This window comes from Triticum dicoccoides, chromosome 2A, assembly GCF_002162155.2.
Source record: "Triticum dicoccoides isolate Atlit2015 ecotype Zavitan chromosome 2A, WEW_v2.0, whole genome shotgun sequence".
Taxonomy (NCBI): Eukaryota; Viridiplantae; Streptophyta; class Magnoliopsida; order Poales; family Poaceae; genus Triticum; species Triticum dicoccoides.
In genome coordinates, this window is record NC_041382.1 from 66,022,692 (window position 1) to 66,041,972 (window position 19,281).

At 47.5% G+C, this 19,281-nt stretch overlaps 1 pseudogene; it reads right to left on the reverse strand.

The window, feature by feature from the left end:
- Nucleotides 1-8,099: 8,099 nt before the first annotated feature.
- Nucleotides 8,100-12,035, reverse strand: LOC119357607 (annotated as a pseudogene).
- Between the last annotated feature and the right edge of the window lie 7,246 nt (nt 12,036-19,281).

Below are 19,281 nucleotides of genomic sequence, written 5' to 3' on the forward strand. Positions count from 1 at the left end.
TCACGAGGAGTTCCGGAATGGTCCGGAGGTAAAGATTTATATATGGGAAGTCCTGTTTCGGGCATCGGGACAAGTTTCGGGGTTATCGGTATTGTACCGGGACCACCGGAAGGGTCCCGGGGTCCACCGGGTGGGTCCACCTGCCCCGGGGGCCACATGGGCTGTAAGGGGGTGCGCCTTGGCCTAATGGGCCAAGGGCACCAGCCCCACATAGGCCCATGCGCCTAGGGTTTAAGGGGACAAGAGTCCTAGGAGGGTAAGGCACCTCCTAGGTGCCTTGGGGGGGAGGGAAACCCCCTAGGCCGCCGCACCCCCCTAGGAGATTGGATCTCCTAGGGCCGGCCACCCCCCCTTGGCACCCCTATATATAGTGGGGGAGAGGAGGGACTTCATACCTTGAACGCCTTGGCCTTTGGTTGCCTCCTTCTCCCTCCCCAACACCTCCTCCACCTCCATAGTGCTTAGCGAAGCTCTGCCGGAGTACTGCAGCTCCATCAACACCACGCCGTCGTGCTGCTGCTGGTGCCATCTCCCTCAACCTCTCCTCCCTCCCTTGCTGGATCAAGAAGAGGAGACGTGGCTGTTCCGTACGTGTGTTGAACGCGGAGGTGCCGTCCGTTCGGCGCTGGTCATCGGTGATTTGGATCACGTCGAGTACGACTACATCATCACCGTTCTTTTGAACGCTTCCGTGCGCGATCTACAAAGGTATGTAGATGCATCTGATCACTCGTTGCTAGATGAACTCCTAGATGATCTTGGTGAAACGAGTAGGAAATTTTTTGTTTTCTGCAACGTTCCCCAACAGTGGCATCATGAGCTAGGTCTATGCGTAGTTCTTCTTGCGCGAGTAGAACACAATTTGTTGTGGGCGTAGATTTGTCAACTTTCTTGCCGTTACTAGTCCTTTCTTGCTTCAGCGGTATTGTGGGATGAAGCGGCCCGGACCAACCTTACACGTACGCTTACGTGAGACCGGTTCCACTGACTAACATGCACTAGTTGCATAAGGTGGCTGGCGGGTGTCTGTCTCTCCTACTTTAGTTGGAGCGGAATCGATGAACAGGGTCCTTATGAAGGGTAAATAGAAGTTGACAAATCACGTTGTGGCTTTAACGTAGGTAAGAAAACGTTCTTGCTAGAACCCTAATTCAGCCACGTAAAACTTGCAACAACAATTAGAGGACGTCTAACTTGTTTTTGCAGCAAGTGGTTTGTGATATGATATGGCCAAAGTTGTGATGAATGATGAATGATCTATATGTGATGTATGAGATGTTCATGCTATTGTAATAGGATTCACGACTTGCATGTCGATGAGTATGACAACCGGCAGGAGCCATAGGAGTTGTCTTTATTCTTTTATATGACCTGCGTGTCATCAAGAAACGCCATGTAAATTACTTTACTTTATTTCTAAACGCGTTAGCCATAGTAGTAGAAGTAATAGTTGGCGAGCAACTTCATGGAGACACGATGATGGAGATCATGATGATGGAGATCATGGTGTCAAGCCGGTGACAAGATGATCATGGAGCCCCAAGATGGAGATCAAAGGAGCTATGTGATATTGGCCATATCATGTCACGTTTATTATTTGATTGCATGTGATGTTTATCATGTTTTGCATCTTGTTTACTTAGAACGACGGTAGTAAATAAGATGATCCCTCATACTAATTTCAAGAAGTGTTCCCCCTAACTGTGCACCGTTGCGACAGTTCGCTGTTTCAAAACGCCACGTGATGATCGGGTGTTTTATTCAGACGTTCACATACAACGGGTGTAAGACAGATTTACACATGCAAACACTTAGGTTGACTTGACGAGCCTAGCATGTACAGACATGGCCTCGGAACACAGAAGACCGAAAGGTCGAGCATGAGTCGTATAGAAGATACGATCAACATGAAGATGTTCACCGATGTTGACTAGTCCGTCTCACGTGATGATCGGACACGGTCTAGTTTAACTCGGATCATGTAATACTTAGATGACTAGAGGGATGTCTAATCTAAGTGGGAGTTCACTAATAATTTGATTAGTTGAACTTAATTATCATGAACTTAGTCTAAAATCTTTGCAATATGTCTTGTAGATCAAATGGCCAACGTAGTCCTCAACTTCAACGCGTTCCTAGAGAAAACTAAGCTGAAAGACGATGGGAGCAACTATACGGACTGGGTCCGGAACCTGAGGATCATCCTCATAGCTGCCAAGAAAGATTATGTCCTACAAGCACCGCTTGGTGACGCACCCGTTCTCCCTGCAGAACAAGATGTTATGAACGCTTGGCAGGCACGTTTCGATGACTACTCCCTCGTTCAGTGCGGCATGCTTTACAGCCTAGAGCCGGGGCTCCAAAAGCGTTTTGAGAGACATGGAGCATATGAGATGTTCGAAGAGCTGAAAATGGTTTTCCAAGCTCATGCCCGGGTCGAGAGATATGAAGTCTCCGACAAATTCTTCAGCTGTAAGATGGAGGAAAACAGTTCTGTCAGTGAGCACATACTCACTATGTCTGGGTTGCATAACCGCTTGACTCAGCTAGGAGTTAATCTCCCGGATGATGCGGTCATTGACAGAATCCTCCAGTCGCTTCCACCAAGCTACAAGAGCTTTGTGATGAACTTCAATATGCAGGGGATGGAAAAGACCATTCCTGAAGTATTTGCTATGCTGAAATCAGCGGAGGTAGAAGTCATGAAGGAACATCAAGTGTTGATGATCAATAAAACCACTAAGTTCAAGAAAGGCAAGGGTAAAAAGAGCTTCAAGAAGGACGGCAAGGAGGTTGCCGCGCCCGGCAAGCAAGCTGCCGGGAAGAAGCCAAAGAATGGACCCAAGCCCGAGACTGAGTGCTTTTATTGCAAGGGAAGCGGTCACTGGAAGCGGAACTGCCCTAAGTACTTAGCGGATAAGAAGGCCGGCAAAACCAAAGGTATATGTGATATACATGTAATTGATGTGTACCTTACTAGTGCCCGTAGTGGCTCCTGGGTATTTGATACCGGTGCAGTTGCTCACATTTGTAACTCAAAGCAGGGGCTGCGGAATAAGCGGAAACTGGCAAAGGACGAGGTGACGATGCGCGTCGGGAATGGTTCCAAGGTCAATGTGATCGCCGTCGGCATGCTACCTCTGCATCTCCCTTCGGGATTAGTTTTAAACCTTAATAATTGTTATTTAGTACCAGCTTTGAGCATGAACATTGTATCGGGATCTCGTTTAATTCGAGATGGCTACTCTTTTAAATCTGAGAATAATGGTTGTTCCATTTTTATGAGAGATATGTTTTATGGTCATGCTCCTATGGTGAATGGTTTATTCTTTATGAATCTCGAACGTGATGCTACACATGTTCATAATGTGAGTACCAAAAGAAGTAAAGTTGATAATGATAGTCCCACATACTTGTGGCACTGCCGCCTTGGTCACATAGGTGTCAAACGCATGAAGAAGCTCCATGCTGATGGACTTTTAGAGTCTCTTGATTATGAATCATTTGACACGTGCGAACCATGCCTTATGGGTAAAATGACCAAGACTCCGTTCTCAGGAACAATGGAGCGAGCAACCGACTTATTGGAAATCATACATACCGATGTGTGCGGTCCGATGAGTGTTGAGGCTCGCGGTGGCTATCGTTATGTTCTCACCCTCACTGATGATTTAAGTAGGTATGGGTATATCTACTTAATGAAACACAAGTCTGAAACCTTTGAAAAGTTCAAGGAATTTCAGAGTGAGGTTGAAAATCAACGTGACAGGAAAATCAAGTTTCTACGATCAGATCGTGGAGGAGAATACTTGAGTCACGAGTTTGGGGCACACTTAAGAAAATGTGGAATAGTTTCACAACTCACGCCGCCTGGAACACCTCAGCGTAATGGTGTGTCCGAACGTCGTAATCGAACTCTGTTAGATATGGTGCGATCTATGATGTCTCTTACCGATTTACCGCTTTCTTTTTGGGGCTATGCTTTAGAGACTGCCGCATTCACTTTAAATAGGGCTCTGTCGAAATCCGTTGAGACGACACCGTATGAATTATGGTTTGGGAAGAAACCTAAGCTGTCGTTTCTAAAAGTTTGGGGATGCGATGCTTATGTCAAGAAACTTCAACCTGAAAAGCTCGAACCCAAATCGGAAAAATGCGTCTTCATAGGGTACCCAAAAGAAACTATTGGGTACACCTTCTACCTCAGATCCGAAGGCAAGATCTTTGTTGCCAAGAATGGGTCCTTTCTGGAGAAAGAGTTTCTCTCGAAAGAAGTAAGTGGGAGGAAAGTAGAGCTTGATGAAGTATTGCCTCTTGAACCGGAAAATGGCGCAACTCAAGAAAATGTTCCTGAGGTGCCAGCACCGACTAGAGAGGAAGTTAATGATAATGATCAAGATACTTCTGATCAAGCTCCTACTGAAATTCGAAGGTCCACAAGGACACGTTCCGCACCAGAGTGGTACGGCAACCCTGTCTTGGAAATTATGTTGTTAGACAACGGTGAACCTTCGAACTATGAAGAAGCGATGGCGGGACCGGATTCCGACAAATGGCTAGAAGCCATGAAATCCGAGATAGGATCCATGTATGAGAACGAAGTATGGACTTTGACTGACTTGCCCGTTGAACGGCGAGCCATAGAAAATAAATGGATCTTTAAGAAGAAGACAGACGCGGATGGTAATGTGACCATCTATAAAGCTCGGCTTGTCGCTAAGGGTTATCGACAAGTTCAAGGGGTTGACTACGATGAGACTTTCTCACCGGTAGCGAAGCTGAAGTCCGTCCGAATCATGTTAGCAATTGCCGCATTCTATGATTACTAAATATGGCAAATGGACGTCAAAACGGCATTCCTTAATGGTTTCCTTAAGGAAGAATTGTATATGATGCAGCCGGAAGGTTTTGTCGATCCTAAGAATGCTGACAAAGTGTGCAAGCTCCAACGCTCGATTTATGGGCTGGTGCAAGCATCTCGGAGTTGGAACATTCGCTTTGATGAGATGATCAAAGCGTTTGGGTTTACACAGACTTATGGAGAAGCCTGCGTTTACAAGAAAGTGAGTGGGAGCTCTGTAGCATTTCTCATATTATATGCAGATGACATACTCTTGATGGGAAATGATATAGAACTCTTGGACAGCATCAAGGCCTACTTGAATAAAAGTTTTTCAATGAAGGACCTTGGAGAAGCTGCTTATATATTAGGCATCAAAATCTATAGAGATAGATCAAGACGCCTCATAGGTCTTTCACAAAGCACATACCTTGATAAGATATTGAAGAAGTTCAATATGGATCAATCCAAGAAAGGGTTCTTGCCTGTGTTACAAGGTGTGAAATTGAGCTCAGCTCAATGTTCGACCACGGCAGAAGATATAGAAGAGATGAGCGTCATCCCCTATGCCTCAGCCATAGGTTCTATTATGTATGCCATGCTGTGTACCAGACCTGATGTTAACCTTGCCGTCAGTTTGGTAGGAAGGTACCAAAGTAATCCCGGCAAGGAACACTGGACAGCGGTCAAGAATATCCTGAAGTACCTGAAAAGGACTAAGGAAATGTTTCTCGTTTATGGAGGTGACGAAGAGCTCGTCGTAAAGGGTTACGTCGACGCTAGCTTCGACACAGATCTGGATGACTCTAAGTCACAAACCGGATACGTGTATATTTTGAATGGTGGGGCAGTAAGCTGGTGCAGTTGCAAGCAAAGCGTCGTGGCGGGATCTACATGTGAAGCGGAGTACATGGCAGCCTCGGAGGCAGCACATGAAGCAATATGGGTGAAGGAGTTCATCACCGACCTAGGAGTCATACCCAATGCGTCGGGGCCGATCAAGCTCTTCTGTGACAACACTGGAGCTATTGCACTTGCTAAGGAGCCCAGGTTTCACAAGAAGACAAGGCACATCAAGCGTCGTTTCAACTCCATTCGTGAAAATGTTCAAGATGGAGACATAGAGATTTGTAAAGTACATACGGACCAGAATGTAGCAGATCCGTTGACTAAACCTCTCCCTAGAGCAAAACATGATCAACACCAGAATTCCATGGGTGTTCGATTCATCACAATGTAACTAGATTATTGACTCTAGTGCAAGTGGGAGACTGTTGGAAATATGCCCTAGAGGCAATAATAAAAGCATTATTATTATATTTCCTTGTTCATGATAATTGTCTTTATTCATGCTATAATTGTGTTATCCGGAAATCGTAATACATGTGTGAATAACAGACACCAACGTGTCCCTAGTGAGCCTCTAGTTGACTAGCTCGTTGATCAACAGATAGTCATGGTTTCCTGACTATGGACACTGGATGTCATTGATAACGAGATCACATCATTAGGGGAATGATGTGATGGACAAGACCCAATCCTAAACATAGCACAAGATCGTATAGTTCGTTTGCTAGAGTTTTACAATGTCAAGTATCTTTTCCTTAGACCATGAGATCATGTAACTCCCGGATACCGTAGGAGTGCTTTGGGTATGCCAAACGTCACAACGTAACTGGGTGACTATAAAGGTAGACTACGGGTATCTCCGAAAGTGTCTGTTGGGTGACATGGATCAAGACTGGGATTTGTCACTCCGTATGACGGAGAGGTATCACTGGGCCCACTCGGTAATGCATCATCATAATGAGCTCAGAGTGACCAAGTGTCTGGTCACGGGATCATGCATTACGGTACGAGTAAAGTGACTTGCCGGTAACGAGATTGAACGAGGTATTGGGATACCGACGATCGAATCTCGGGCAAGTAACATATCGATAGACAAAGGGAATAGCGTACGGGGTTGATTGAATCCTCGACATCGTGGTTCATCCGATGAGATCATCGTGGAGCATGTGGGAGCCAACATGGGTATCCAGATCCCGCTGTTGGTTATTGACCGAAGAGTCGTCTCGGTCATGTCTGCTTGTTTCCCGAACCCGTAGGGTCTACACACTTAAGGTTCGGTTACGCTAGGGTTGTAGGGATATGTATGTGCAGTAACCCGAATGTTGTTCGGAGTCCCGGATGAGATCCCGGACGTCACGAGGAGTTCCGGAATGGTCCGGAGGTAAATATTTATATATGGGAAGTCCTGTTTCGGGCATCGGGACAAGTTTCGGGGTTATCGGTATTGTACCGGGACCACCGGAAGGGTCCCGGGGGTCCACCGGGTGGGTCCACCTGCCCCGGGGGCCACATGGGCTGTAAGGGGGTGCGCCTTGGCCTAATGGGCCAAGGGCACCAGCCCCACATAGGCCCATGCGCCTAGGGTTTAAGGGGACAAGAGTCCTAGGAGGGTAAGGCACCTCCTAGGTGCCTTGGGGGGGAGGGAAACCCCCCTAGGCCGCCGCACCCCCCTAGGAGATTGGATCTCCTAGGGCCGGCCACCCCCCCTTGGCACCCCTATATATAGTGGGGGAGAGGAGGGACTTCATACCTTGAACGCCTTGGCCTTTGGTTGCCTCCTTCTCCCTCCCCAACACCTCCTCCACCTCCATAGTGCTTAGCGAAGCTCTGCCGGAGTACTGCAGCTCCATCAACACCACGCCGTCGTGCTGCTGCTGGTGCCATCTCCCTCAACCTCTCCTCCCTCCCTTGCTAGATCAAGAAGAGGAGACGTGGCTGTTCCGTACGTGTGTTGAACGCGGAGGTGCCGTCCGTTCGGCGCTGGTCATCGGTGATTTCGATCACGTCGAGTACGACTACATCATCACCGTTCTTTTGAACGCTTCCGTGCGCGATCTACAAAGGTATGTAGATGCATCTGATCACTCGTTGCTAGATGAACTCCTAGATGATCTTGGTGAAACGAGTAGGAAAATTTTTGTTTTCTGCAACGTTCCCCAACAAATATCATCACTTTTGTTGATACATTAGGAGCACTAGATATACAATTTGTTCAACAACTAAATATATAACCAGTTGCCAACAAAGGCACAAATAGCAACTTTTTTTACACAATGCATGAACTAATTCAAGCAGCATAAATTAGATAAATAGGAATCGTAGATGCTGAATGTGTCCACTTGGTCCCAACATTGCTAAAAAATATCATTCTTTCCCTTTTTGTTCCAAAGTTACAAATGAGGAAACAGAATCACAGGAGCCTCTGTGAACACACACCAGCAGTGTGCTCTGTAGATTGGCACTGGCTGCATTTGTTTTTCTTCTTTGGGTGTAGCTCCAGCACCGATTTGTACCATCGACTCTTTGCCCTACCCTTTGTAGTAGACCTTGGAGGATCCCTGGGCACAAAATCATCAGAAGCTTGTGCAACGGATGCAGCCTCCAACGGGGCAGTAGGACCGTCACGATCACCTGTGTAATAATCATAGAAAAAGTTTAGTATTTTTGTTATTGTGCAACCAGCACTGATGTTCTATGCAACCACACAGTACATTTTGTGCAACTAACAGGTTGCTGTGTGCAAGTTAAGTTGAAAAAAACACCTGCAATAGCACAGCCTGTCATGGTACTTGGATTGTAGTCGCATATGGGCAGAACATGAAAAACAAGTTAGATTTTTAGCTTGATCCTCAAACTAACACAGCGCACGCAACTAGGCAGCATGTTCTGTTCAACTGGGCACTATGATATGTGCAACTAAAGTCACTCACCCTAGTTTTTGTTTTGGAGTCGGTGAAGGTACTAACCTGGGTGATGAGCCCCCTGAGTCCTGCCTGTAGGTCCATTGGGAGTAGCACAAAGGGCACTGCTAGTTGGGCCTGGCGGGGGAGGAGGTCTTTGAGGGTTGGCATCACCTATAGGCAGAACAGGACAAACAAGTCAGTTGTGTTTATCCTTTGATGCTCGAACTAACACAGCGTGCGCAACTAGGTAGCCTATTCGGTGCAACTGAGCACCATGATGTGTGCAAATGGAGTTACAGACCTAGTTTGATGGGGAGTTGGGGGCAGGTAATTACCTGGACGACGAGCCCCCTGAGTGCTGCCTGTAGGGCCATTGGGAGGAGCACGCGGGGGAGGAGGTGGCGGAGGATGCCGTGTACAGCCAGGAGGGGGAGGAGGTCCTTGAGGGTTGACATCACCTATATCCAGAACTGGAAATATAAGTTAGCTGTGTTATCTTGATGCTTGAACTAACACAGCATGCGCAACTAGGCAGTATGTTCTGTCCAAGTGGCTACAATAGTGTGTGTAACTGGGCACAATGATGTGTGCAACTGAAGTTACACACCTAGTTAGATCAGGAGTTGGGGCAGGTAATTACCTGGATGATGAGCCCCCTGATTGCTGCCTGGAGGTGGAGGAGGTCCTCGAGGGTTGCCATCATCTGATGGTCCCGTTGCAGCAGTCGGTTTTTTCTTTTTCTTGGACTTGTTCAGGTGGCCGGTCTCGGTACGTGCTGCACGCATATGCTTGTATACAATAGCTTGTGCTGGATCAGAACCACTCGCAAACTTTGCTAGTTTCTGAAAATCGTATATCATGTTCCTCTCCCTTATCTGCTTCTTTGATTGAGGAGGCATTTCATCCGGTTGCTCATAACCAGTCCCTGGCGCACTAGGTACAGCAGTAGGTGTCCACCTTCTTAGCAGGTACCTTTCCGGTATGACATCAACGCCAACATGGGTGAACACCTTGAGGATGTGGCAACAGAGGATGTCATCCTTGTCCATTTTACAGCACTCACACAAATAGGAACCCTCCTCCATCCTTGCCTGCACCAAGTAGTTTCGAGAACCATATTTCGCAACAAATTTCTGGTTCGGTATGAGCTCAAACACATCAGCACCAACTTGGAATGCATTATAATGTCCAATCAGCTCAAACTCTTCTCTGAACTTGCGGTAAAGGTCTCTAGTATAGGTTTTGTAAGCTTGCTTCTTTATTAGGAAGTTGGACCACAACTCAATCTCAAGGTGTTCTGTCCTGTAATCATCGCAGCCTTCCTTGGCAAGGATGTGGTTTTGGATTTTTTCATATTGCTTGACGAAGTTCAGCATTGATTTGTGTGGGTTCACATATCTTTTCAGGACAGCGTTGAGCCCCTCACTATGATGTGTAGACTGGAGGAAGGGGAAGAACCTGTGTTTGAAGTAGCACGGCACCCAAGTTGACCTGTATTCGTACAACTTCTCAAAGTGCATGTGTGTCATAGCCTCATACTTCATCATTAACCCAGCCCAATTCTACTCAAACTCGTCTATAGTGAAGCTGAAGTCAACACAGTTGTTGAAATCATCAGAGAGTCCTGGATTCCGGCACAGCAACCAACCAACCTTTTCCTGAGCCTTTTTCATGATGTGCCATCGACAACAGCGGTGCACGGTGGTTGGAAAGATGCTCTGTATTGACTGCCTCATCGCACCATCCTGATCGGTGATGAAGTTGTCAGGAGGTTTGCCATCCATAGCCTCTAGGAATGCTCCAAAAACCCAATCAAAGCTCGATGCCAACTCCTGCCTCACAAACACGCCCAGCATGAAAGATTGGCCATGTCGGTTTATTCCTATGAAGGGCGCGAACGGCATATTGTACAAGTTGGTCATGTAGGTGGTGTCAAACGATATGCAATCGTGGTACGCCTCCACATAAGCTTTTCGAGCTAAGCCGTCCACGCAAAATATGTTGACAACTCTGTCCTCTTCATCATATTTCACCTTGTAGAAGAAGTCTGGATCGGTTTTTTGTATTTCCTTGAAGTGCACAATTGTCTCAATCAGATCACCCTCCTTTGTGTCATCTCTACGGAAACTTGTACAAAGATTTGTTATTGCCTTTGGTCCGAACGGCACCATCATCTCAGATCCATAGAACTCTGCCATTACATGCATCATTCGTCCTGCATAATACAAAAACAAATAGTATATCCTTTTCTTAGTTGCACAAATGGCACATCCAGCTGCACAATAATAGGACACATGTTGGCACAGAAGATAATCGCAGGAAATGAACACCCAGCTGCACCTTTTTAAAAACACTTTGCAGTTTTTGCATACATGACATTGTGTAGTTGCACAGTAAAGACAATTTAGGTGCACAAGAAGCACCAAAAGTGATATACAAAAAGCATGGGAAGTTGGACACTAGTTGCACAGTTAAGCCATTTCAGTTGCACAGTAGTACCATAACAGTTGCACACTGGACTGCCTAGAGGGAAACTTAATTCTTCAAGGGATATAGAAAAACACCACACCTGTAGTCAAGTTGCAGTTATACAAGATGCGCAGAAACTCCTTTTCATCAGGTGAGATGCCTTGGTGGGATCTCAAGTATTTGGACAATGAAGGTTTGTTCACGAGCAGATGATTGTGGTCACGAATAAAGTGCGTCACCTCCCATCGCCCATCTATCAGCTTCACCAACATTTTCGCCTTGCATTCAGTCTGCTTTATTGTCTCGCGTTTGCGCTTCTTCTTCTTCTTACTAGTACCAGCCTCCTCTTCAGCAAATATTGGAGGTTCTTCTTCCATCTCCTCATCACTGTTAACAGATTTTGGATCTGGAATAGGGTCCAGGACAGGAGGAGCCTCAGCTCCTCCATCATCAGCTTTGGGCTTCTTGAACTTGTTGCAGCAAAACTGTTGTTTTATCAATTCATTGGTGCGGGCTGTCCGTCTAGAGGTGTTCATCTTGATAGAGAAACCCATCTGTAGTGCGTAGCTCTTGTAGTGATCCTTAGCAATTTGAAGGCTGTCAAACCTCATGCCAACATAGGGTTCCATAGGTTGAGAACCAGCCTCATCCTCTCCTTCTTCTACTTGCACAGCTCTGTCAACAGCCCCAGCTCCTAGCTCAGTCCTGGTTGGACCAGGAACATTTGCCTTGGTTCCTGTGTCATCAAGAGTATGGCTCTCTGACTGCAAAGACACCACTACAGGGGCACCACGGGCTGATGACTGGCCTGCCACATTGTCATGGCCCGTAGGGTTACCATCACGACTTGCCTGCGTGTAGTAAACATATCGACCATTTTCTGTCCAATTTCCTTGTTGTATGCTGGGTTGCTGCTGATCCATATCATGAGGAAGCTCATTGAGATCTGGAGGCAACTCATTGAGATCAAGCATTTTTTCCTTGTTCTTGGATGCTGCCACACACTCCCTGCACATATATAAAAAGAAGAAATTGATGTCATCAGTTGGTAACCACAGAAAAAGAGTGTTTCAAACAACCTAAAAACTTAGTAAATAGGTAGTTGCACACCATTTTGTGATAATCTTAGTTCCAAAAACAACATGACCGTAGCATAATCTTTTATTATAACAGTTATGAATTTTTTTTGCACAGATTTGTTATGTTAGTTGCACAGTTTGCAGTAAATAACTGGCAAAAGCATGACTTCTTTTTGCTACAGAGTTTTTCTGACTTTCCCCCTTTTTTGTTTTGTTGTAATGATCTGTAGGTTTCTGTTTCGCAAGGAGCTCTTTTCAGATTTTTCTGCACATAAGATGCTACATTTGAGAAGGAAAATCCAGGTGAAAGAAGAAAGAAGAATTGGAGGACAGATTATAGTTATATGTTTTTCATCGCCGTTTATGTTTCTAGTTCTGGTATATTTGAACATATTAATATGGTTTGCAATAGGTGTGGGACCAGAATATATGCGTGGGACAAGATTATATGTGTGAATATGTTAATATGGTTTGTGGCTTCATTAGCCATGGACAAAAGTTCTTGTGTTTTTCCTGTTGCACTACAGATTTCTGGTTTTCGCTAGAATAGACGTCTCAATTGCCAGGATACATCTTTCCGCTTGGCCAGCATACATATCCAGTTGGACATTCAATGTTTTTAGTTGGCTAGAATAGATGTCTCAGCTGGCCAGGTTGCATTTATTTCAGTTTTTGGCCAACATGCATGTTTAGTCGGACAGTTAATGCATTCAGTTGGGTAGAATATATGTCTCAGTTGGCCAGGATACATTTTCTCAGTTTTTTGCCAACATGCATGTTTAGTTGGCCAAAAAACATGTTTTTTATTTGCACATATACTACAGTTTTCCCAAAGTGTTCACTCACAAACATGTATTGCGAAATATACATGTTTACTTGGCCAGGATACATGTTTAGTTGGCCAGGATACATGTTTTTTAGTTGGCCAGATAACACGTGGGGTACAATGCATGTTTTAGTTTTGGCTAGCATGCATGCCGAGTTGCCAGAATATAGGTTCAGTTGGCTGGGATGCATGTTCAGTTGCACATTTATGAATTTTTCGTTGCACATATCTATTGGGCAGTCAATTTTTTGTTCATTTTGCAAACAATAACTACAAGTTGGTAGAATGCATGTTTAGTTTTTGGCTACAATGCTTTGTTGAGTTGGCTTTAATCATGTTTTAATTGGCCAGAGAACTTGTTTTTAGTTGGCTTGTTTAACACATCCAGGTGGTAGAAACTTGTCTGGCATGCATCAAGTAGTTTTTGGCATGTTTAACACATCCAGCAGTAACATCAAGTAGGCTGGTGTGATGTGCCAGATTCACCTCTTTTTTGAAGCAGATTCTCCATGGATCCATGGAGAAGGGGGTTTACATATGCCTATGCAGTAGAAGAAAGGGGGAAGTGAAGAGGTGCAGAGGGGGCTTACCTGCTTGATCTTACTGCCTGGTATGGCTCTGACCACCCTGCCCTTTAGATCTTGAAGCAACTCCTTCTACTTTGGGGCTCCCATGGCGGCTGTGCAGGAGGAGGAAGAAGGGTTTGGGGCGATTTCTGTTGGATCTGCTTCTGGCGTGGAGAAGAAGAAAAAGGCAGCGTGGGAGGGGCTGAGGCGTGGGGGCGAGCGGGGGCGTGGGTGCGAGCTGGGGACAGCTGGCTACGTGGGGGCTCGATCGGTTTGTTTGGTGGCCGGTCGATCGGTCTGTTTGATGAGCCCCTTTCTTTTCTGTTTCGTGGGAACAGGGGGTTTCCTTTTTCAGCCGGCCGCTCGGTTGCACTAGTGGGCAGCCGGCCGCCCACTAGACACGCCCAAAATAATAATACCTGACTCGTATACGATTGTACGTACTACCTGAGACCTGGACTCGGAATTTTGCAGGAAAGGTTGGTAGATGATGATAGCGTAGTACATGGAGGACGGACGAGACCGATCCAACGAGGAACAATTCCATTCCAACTATATGCACCGAGGTATTCCAGGAGTTTACCAAACCTCTCCCACATGTGAAGGGCCGGCAGATATCTCCCTTCTGTTTCACCCGCACAAAACCTAATTAACTGGAGCCTCCAACCTCAGCAACTTGAAGAATCTGCCTGGCTAGACAAACGATGGCCAGGACACTACAGGGCCGCCCCATCCGCATGTGGGGGTGGAAGCGGATACGGATGCCGCGCCGTATACTCATCGCGTCCCTCCTGATCCAAAACCCTACGTCCGCCGTTGACGACGGCGCCGCGGGGGAACCTGTGGCCAGGCGGACGCGCAGCCACCTCCGCGCCGCGGCCGCCGCCCTCGACCGCCTCCCGGAGGAGATCGTCGCGGGGGAGATCTTCGTCCGACTTCCGACCAAGGACATCCTCCGCTGCCGCGCAGTCTGCCGATCATGGCGCCGGCTCGCCTCCTCGCCCACCACCGGTGGCAGCCGTCGCCCCCCCTCATCGCATTCCACCGCTGCATAGCCAGTTCAAGTACGGAGTCCGGCCAGCCGATCTTGGAGGGCGGTCGGGCCCGGCCTGTCCTCGGGCTCGACGACTACTTCGACAAAAATGGCTTCAAGCTGCACGCCTCGTGCGATGGCCTCCTCTTGCTCGCCATGTCTGATGGTCGTTTCAGCATCTGTAACCCAGCCGCGCGTGAGTGCGCCTCACTTCTAGGCCTCACTACGGCCGGGAGTATCAACATCCTGGCACTCTACCTGCACCGCCCGTTGGGTGAGTACCGTGTCCTTTATTTGAAAGGAGGACACCACTTCAAAGCAACTGCTTGCTACATCTTTACGGTGCGACGAAGGGGCTCGCCAAGGTGTATCGGAGTTCCTTGTACCCCTATCATGAGAAACCTATCCTGGCCGGGCACAAAATGACCCACATTAGTTTGTCACCACCGTTCGTGTTTCGCAACTGCCTTCATTGGTTACATGGATGGTGGCTCTGCGACGATGGCATAGTAGTGTTCGACACGGTGGCTGAGTCATTTAGGTCCATCCGCGGCCCGCCTGGTGCTACCAGCTGCTGCACTCGTTTGTGTGACATGGAGGGCTCGATTGGCTTCAGTTGCTTGGACGAGAAGGGGACAGTCGCCCGAATATGGGTGCTGGAGGACTATGAGAGGGAGGTCTGGTCATTCAAATGCCATGTTAAATTTCCCGTGGAGGACTTCTCTCACTTTACAGATACGCAACATTTCATTTTGTCCTGCAAGGGAGATGTATTGGTCTACAATACGTCCGCATGTTACATGTTTCACTGTGACAACACCGGCAAGTTGCTAGAGGAATTCCCGTGGGAACCCACGTCACAAGATTTGCATGTTATTGGACACATGTTCAAAGAAAGCCTTGTTGAGCATGAGTTCTTCCTGAGGCGGGGTCCTGCCCGTGCTGAGCAACCAAGTTTTTTCCCAAAGGATTTAAATTAAGGTACCTCAACATGCCGGTGATTCTATTTGATGTATATGCTTCACATCATTATTGAGTTTCTTACCACAGTGATTCCATGGAGCTATTTTTTAGGAAACTTGTGAATCAGCCCGGTTGTAGCCTTGTAGGTACACCCCACTAACATATAAGACGCCATGTGTCATAAATGGAGAACAGGTATAAAATTGCATGCCTCACATGGTGCCAAGAAAATATGCACGTAAGAAATTTAGGTCTTGTTTGTTGATTTGTCTATGCACTTCATGAAGTGTGAAGGTATAGTGAGCTTCGTTCAACATCAAACGTCAAGCGCCACTCAATAATTGTTGATCTGTTTTGTTTTTCCATGGCAACATGCCTGTGGGTCGGAAGTGTGCTAGACTTTATCTGTTCTTTCTCAAAACAGAATTGCCCCTTCATGGTAGAGACTAGAGAATGAGAACCAAAAACTTGGTATGTTGTGTCAATCTCTATAGTTAGGTTACACTTTAGTGCAGATACATCGTTGAGACTTACAAGTTGGTGGATTAGTTCCATTAGTTTTATACTCAGACTCCAGACCCTATGCTACCCTGCATTTGATGCCTCCTGAGTTTCAACTATTTTATTGATGTTTGAAATGCATTTTGGGTTAGTATGATTATGCACAGAATATTATATTCCTATTTAGTACAATTGGGACTGCAGCCTCTCAAATTTCTATCTACTGCCCTGCCCGTGTCCATTTAAGCTTTGATTATCACAAATCATAACCCACATGGATGCTAGTTCAATTTTATGCTTCAAATTGATTTCTTATTAATACAAGTTACTGATGTTAGTTCTCTATATGCTGTTTTTCCAGACCAACACTTTCATTGATAAGGAATACTGGTCTACTGGTCTAGACCGCAAAGTTTGGGTGCTACGAGTGACATAATTTGGATTAGTTAGGCCACAAACCTCGTCCATTGAAAACGCATGTGCACAATACAATGCCTCGTTCTCATTTGTGCTCTTGAGCTCATTTGCTTTTGGTTTAATATACTACTCATGGTTATCGTAATTTTCTTGATACTGGTTATATGTTCTAACTAGATGTTTTCGGGCCGAGAATACAACATTCAATGCACTGGTTCAAGTAAATTTTATGCATCCAGTACATTCAAATAAAGGCTAGACATCATGGCTAGCAAGCTTGCTCCGTCTTTACAAAGAAAATCCAGGTAGACCAAGAGTGACCAAAATATTTTTGTTAGTTTCGGACTACTGAATACATAGACAGACCGGTACTGCACGACTATTGCTAGGAATGACCGGATGGGGAATTGATGGAAGAATGGTCATTACTTTGTTGAGAGAGAGGGAGGGAGGGAGGGAGGGAGGGGGCATCAACTTCGCATCGGGAGAAGAACCCCCTCTCCCTCGCGTCGCCCTCTCGGGCGACTCGAGGGCCGAAAACCTAGCCCGCCGCCGCCGTCTCCTCCCCCTCCAACCCTCTCCTCGCCGCCGCCTGAGGCAGCCGCCAGCTTCACCCGGGGCGCTGCTGATGAAGGTGGCGGCGGGGCCTCTCCTGCTGCCCTGCATCACTCACGGGGAGCCTCGGGACCCGGGGCGGCGGCCCCGGCGGGATTGGCGCCACCGGATCCTCAGCGCATGGTGGCGCAGGTGCGGGCCGGTGCCCCTCGTCCGTGTGGACGGCGAGGTATCCGGTGGATGCGAGCCAGGGCGTGGCGGCGGCGGCTTCGGCTCCGCGGCTTCAGATCTGGCCGCCTACCACCCTCTGCGACAGATTCGCAAGTCCTCCCCCAGATCTGGCCGGCTCCGTCTTGGACGCCGGTTCTTCGCCGGGTGGGAGTGGGGATGGGAACATTGCCAGGAGAAATCCCTAGCCGTCCTGCTGGCTGTGACGGCGGCGACGCCCGCGGGCGCCGCGCACCTTCTTGGATGCGTCGGTCAGGTATACCTTCCCCACCCCTCCCCCTTGTCCTACTCGTGCAAAGAATCTACGCAATAGACCTAGCTCATGATGCCACTGTTGGGGAACGTAGCAGAAATTCAAAATTTTCCTACGCGTATCACCAAGATCTATCTATGGAGAGACCAGCAACGAGTAGAAGGAGAGTGCATCTACATACCCTTGTAGATCGCTAAGCGGAAGCGTTCAAGTGAACGGGGTTGATGGAGTCGTACTCGTCGTGATTCAGATCACCGATGATCCTAGTGCCGAACGGACGGCACCTCCGCGTTCAACACACGTACAGCTCGACGATGTCTCCCACGCCTTGATCCAGCAAGGAGAGAGGGAGAGGTTGAGGAAGACTCCATCCAGCAGCAGCACAACGGCGTGGTGGTGATGGAGGAGCGTGGCTATCCTGCAGGGCTTCGCCGAGCACCTACGGGAGAGGAGATGTGTCACGGGAGGGAGAGGGAGGCAACCAAAGGCCTTAGGTATGATTGCTCCTCCTTTTCCCCACTATATATAGGGCCAAGGGAGAGGGGGAGGGCGCAGCCTTGCCCCCTCCTCCAAGGAAGGGGTGCGGCTAAGGATGGGGAGGAGTCCATCCTCCCCAAGGCACCTCGGAGGTGCCTTCCCCTTTGAGGACTCTTCCCTCCCCAAGTTTCCTTGCGCATGGGCCTCTTGGGGCTGGTGCCCTTGGCCCATGTAGGCCAAGGCGCACCCCCTACAGCCCATGTGGCCCCCCGGGGCAGGTGGCCCCACCCGGTGGGCCCCCGGGACCCTTCCGGTGGTCCCGGTACAATACCGATGACCCCGAAACTTGTCCCGATGGCCGAAACAGGACTTCCTATATATAAATCTTTACCTCCGGACCATTCCGGAACTCCTCGTGACGTCCGGGATCTCATCCGGGACTCTGAACAACATTCGGTAACCACATACAAGCTTCCTTTATAACCCTAGCGTCATCGAACCTTAAGTGTGTAGACCCTACGGGTTCGGGAGACATGTAGTCATGACCGAGATGTTCTCCGGTCAATAACCAACAGCGGGATCTGGATACCCATGTTGGCTCCCAGATGTTCCACGATGATCTCATCGGATGAACCACGATGTCAAGGACTCAATCAATCCCGTATACAATTCCCTTTGTCTAGCGGTATGGTACTTGCCCGAGATTCGATCGTCGGTATACCGATACCTTGTTCAATCTCGTTACTGGCAAGTCTCTTTACTCGTTCCGTAACACATCATCCCGTGATCAACCCCTTGATCACATTGTGCACATTATGATGATGTCCTACCGAGTGGGCCCAGAGGTACCTCTCCGTTTACACGGAGTGACAAAATCCCAATCTCGATTCGTGCCAACCCAACAGACACTTTCAGAGATACCCGTAGTGTACCTTTATAGCCACCCAGTTACGTTGTGACGTTTGGCACACCCAAAGCACTCATACGGTATCCGGGAGTTGCACAATCTCATGGTCTAAGGAAATGATACTTGACATTAGAAAAGCTTTAGCATACGAACTACATGATCTTGTGCTAGGCTTAGGATTGGGTCTTGTCCATCACATCATTCTCCTAATGATGTGATCCCGTTATCAATGACATCCAATGTCCATGGTCAGGAAACCGTAACCATCTATTGATTAACGAGCTAGTCAACTAGAGGCTTACTAGGGACATGGTGTTGTCTATGTATCCACACATGTATCTGAGTTTCCTATCAATACAATTCTAGCATGGATAATAAACGATTATCATGAACAAGGAAATATAATAATAATCAA